The sequence below is a fragment of the Triticum aestivum genome, chromosome 5B (assembly GCF_018294505.1).
Source record: "Triticum aestivum cultivar Chinese Spring chromosome 5B, IWGSC CS RefSeq v2.1, whole genome shotgun sequence".
In the NCBI taxonomy this organism is placed as follows: Eukaryota; Viridiplantae; Streptophyta; class Magnoliopsida; order Poales; family Poaceae; genus Triticum; species Triticum aestivum.
In genome coordinates, this window is record NC_057807.1 from 217,077,069 (window position 1) to 217,081,388 (window position 4,320).

The window sequence follows — 4,320 nt, forward strand, 5'->3', positions numbered from 1 at the left end:
ATGGTGTGCCAAATACAATTGTTTTAGATCGTGATACTAAGTTTCTTAGCCACTTTTGGAGATGTTTATGGGCTAAGTTCGGGACTAAACTGTTTTTTAGTACTACATGTCATCCCCAAACTGATGGACAAACTAAAGTAATCAATAGAACATTGTCTACCATGCTTAGGGCTGTTTTGAAGAATAACAAGAAAATGTGGGAAGAATACTTGCCTCATATTGAATTTGCTTATAATCAGTCGCTGCATTCTACTACTAAGATGTGCCCTTTTGAAATTGTGTATGGTTTCCTACCTTGTGCACCTATTGATTTGTTGCCTCTTTGTCGGTGTACAAAAGTAGGGGCTCTCCTTTTGACCCCTTTACTTGTGCACAGGCAGTCAGAGCCACGCGCCACGGCCACACATAGCAGGGCAAAGGAGGGGAGCCGGAGAGAAGCCGAGGGCACAAGACAAACAAGGCAACATCAAGGGCTAAGGCCACAAAGTGCAGATGGACGAAGCAGGTTTCCCCGGCAAGACCCTTGCCGGGGCAGCCTCAGCAGCCCCGGCAAGGCCCTTGCCGGGGTGGCTCGCCCACACCAGCGGAGTGAGCCACCCTCGAACCCACGGTCTTCAGCACCATCAACTACGTTGGGTCAGGGCTCGGGAGGCACCTCGATGGTGGCATGCAGGTCTTTGTGAAGACAAAGAATATTCAAGATCAGATGAGGATTAGAAGGTAACAATTCTCATCAAGATTCTTGCCAAAGAAACCCACAAGACCCCCGGCAAGATCCTTGCCGGGGACAACAGCGCGCCATGGCAAGACCCTTGCCGGGCCACCCGGTGAGACCCTTGCCTGGCCACCCGGCAAGACCCTTGCCAAGGGCATCAGCGGGGCCACAGCTAGGCCCGCACCAACCAAGTCTCCACCGCTGTTCACATGCATCTACCAGCCCGACCAGCTGGGCGGGCACCTGCGTGGCGACATACAGCTTCCAAGCCAACTCAGCACACACCTGCGTGGTGGCATGCAGATCTTCGTGGAGGATCCACCACCGCGCCACCTCAGCTGCTTGCCTGCCTACATGGCACCGCATGCATCGCTTGCCAGGGCGTGTGTCAAAGCAAGGAGGAGCGGCGACGGACGGGACGGGCCTCGCCCCCGTCCCCGATAAAGAGAGGGGACACCTAAGCCACGCATTAAATGTGTCTTGTCCTATAATACGAGTGATAAGCTCGTAGCACTGTAGGCCTTTCCACCTCCTGTGTGCCACTGTGGCAGCCCCCCTCGACTATAAAAGGAGGCCCATGGCGTACTGGAAAAGGATTCGGCTCTTTTGAACCACGCAGCCACCGTAGCTAGTTCAAGAGCTCAAGAACACTTAATACATCCACCAAGCAGGACTAGGGTTTTACGCATCCTTGCGGCCCGAACCTGGGTAAACGATCCTTGTGCTGGTTACTAATCCTGCTATTCTCACAACCCCGCGCCCCACAACCGTAGTAGGGATTCTTGTGGTCCCATAGGTGTCGTTTCCCACCGACATCTTTGGCGCGCCAGGTAGGGGGCTCAATTGTGAGAATCTGGTCTAGTAGTTGGCCTAGCAGTTCTTCATCGCCACGGCTCCCGCGGAGAAGGCAGCCAAGAGAGCGGCGCTGCCTGCGAGCACGAAGGATGCCAGGGCGGCGACGAAAAAGCTAAGTCATGCCAAACTTTAAACTTTTCTCCTTAATATAAGGTTATCGTCCTCGGAGATTTGACCTATGTATGGGAAACCTGTGCGCAGAGGGGCTCTCCAGCAATTGGCAACACCCTTATTCTGTTTCGAGTCCGCTCAACAGCTCAACTGGCCGCGTCGAGGCCGGCAGGGTAACCTTCCGCAATTAGCAACGCTCTCGACTCTGACTCGAGTCTAGATCGACAGTTCGAGCGGCCGTGCTAAGGGCGGTAAGGTGGCTTGCGTGGTAGCAAGCGCACCCGGCAGGCCAATGGGGATCCGTCCTCAAGACGCCGCCCTGGGTTTATGCGCCAGCAAGCCCACCAAGTTAGCGTTGGGGGATATACAAAGGCAAATCGAAAAGGAAAATAACATGCATAATGTCAGAAGTACTGCAGAGTTATATTACAGAAATTGCTGCCGCGGTTCTAACTAAAGATAGCAATTGTCTTGGTCATGAACCTGCAGCGGCGATAAGGAACGGGGTGCCTAGTCCCGGCGCTGGCCCTCCAACCTCTTGATTTTGTCGATGCGGCTGGGCTTCATACGCTCCTTGAGCACCGCGACCTCAGCATCCTCCGGCAAGCTCTTCAGTGCAACTTTGAAGTCGACGTCAGGATGCCAGTGCGCTATCTTGGCAAGCACCTTGGTCATGACACCCCAGCAGAGCATCCGGGACTCCTCGGCCATGGAGGCCGCCCGGTTGGAGTGAAGACGCTCCAGGGCGCCGACGACCTTCTCAAAGAACAGGGCCAGGTTGGAGTTGGGGCTTAGGCTCGCCTCTGGGGCGTACCTCATGTTCGGCATCCCCATGGTGGCCAGCTGCGTGGCGGCCGAGTTCGCAACGATGGTGAGGCATCTGAGCCAACGCTTCTTGCCCTCCACGTGGTCGTGAAGGTTGGCGGCCTCATTCCTCCGCAGCTGTTTCTCGGTCTCCAGGTCCTTGGTCAGGGTCCCCTACCGGGCCTTGGCCTCTGACAGCATCTTCTCGAGATCCTCCAGCTTCAACTTGAGGTCTCTGATGGAGTTGTTGGCCTTGGAGAGATCCCCGGCCCTGTTGATAGCCGCGTCATGCGCCTCTGCCAGGTCGCCGTTTAGCATGTCCTTCTCCTTGGACAACTTCAGAGTCTGCTCCTTCAGCTCATCCCGCTCTGCCTCCAGCTCCTCCACCTTGCCAGCGTGAACCAGAGCCTGGGCATCAAGTGCCTCCTGATGCCTCTACTCCAGCTCTTGGGTCCGTTGTACGACGAGCTTGTCCACCTCTTCATCCTTGCCGCGGAGCGTGGCGGCAAGCCTCTCCTCGCGCGCAGCAAGGTCCTCCTCCTGGGAGTTTAGTGCGGCCTCATGCTTGGTCCGGATGGCTTCGGCGGCGGCGGCCAAGTTCTTCGTCGTCTCTTGGGCCTTCTCAACGTCGGCCAGCTTCATGGTGAGCTCCATGTCACGCTTGGCCAGCTCGCCCTGGGCGGCCCTCAGCTCGTCTTGAGCCTGGCGGAACCAGTCCTGCGCCTCGGCGACGCGCTCCTGGAAGTCCGTCTCCATTTTCTCCACCACGGCCGTCCTGGACTTGGCCTTGTCCAGACGGGCGCGGTGGAGCGCCTGGAGCTTCTGGAAGTTGGCGCCCATGGCCTGAAGCAGCCGCTCCTCCTGGGAGCCGTCGCCACCAACGCTGGGCTCATCGATGACCTCGAGCTCGGCAGCGGCAAGCACCTCCTCGTTGAACACCTCTCCCTGAAGGGGAGCCCTGGTGCTTGACGCACCTAGAAGATGGATGAAGAGGTCATCGCTCACCCTCAGGTACCTGCCGGAGCCAGAGGCAACGGAGGAGGAGGGCTGGTCATCAACCACCTCCTCCTCGGCAGTGGCCTTGCCGGCCTCTCCGGCAGGCCCCTTCCTGGGCTCCCCGGCGGGCCCCTTGGCGGCATCGTCAGCAGCACCCTTGGCGCTCTCCTCGGCGGTAATCTTCTCAGCCTGCGTCACGGCATCCTTGGCGACGTCCTTGATGATGGTGTCGACGTCCTCTGCGTCCATCGAGGCGAAGTCTGGATGCCAAGAAGGGGACAGGGTGGGCCCAAGATCAAAAGCCAGTAAAAAAGAAGAAAGAAAGAGCGCAAGCAGAGACAGAAAGCGACTGGCTTACCCATGCCAGGCCGAGAAGCAGAAGTCCCTTCTCCGCCAAGGTTTGGCGTCGAGACGAAGCCACCAGCGCCCGCGTTCTCCTCCTCCTCCTCCTCCGTGTGCATGGGCTCGGTGCTTGGTGCCCTTGCGAGTAACGCCCCTCGGGGCGGCGTGGTCGACGGGGGCGGCACATTGGGAGAAGCCCTCTGTGGCTCCCCTTGATGATGCTCCCCTCCTACATCCATGGCATGGTCAGTACCAAAGTATCATGCCCCTAGCGCACGTCAACGAAGGACGGGTGATTGACTCACACTAGGGGCTGGGCTGGGGGTTGTTGTTCGGGCTGCTCACCACCACCAATGGCGTGCTGGAGGTGCCTGTCGGGGGCTGGCTGCTCGATGAAATCCTGGCCCTCTCCGCTCTTTGGGCCAGCGTCTCCACGTCCCTGCAGAATGAAGACGATTCAGAATAGGTGGCACCATTTGAGGAAATGGAGGAAAAAA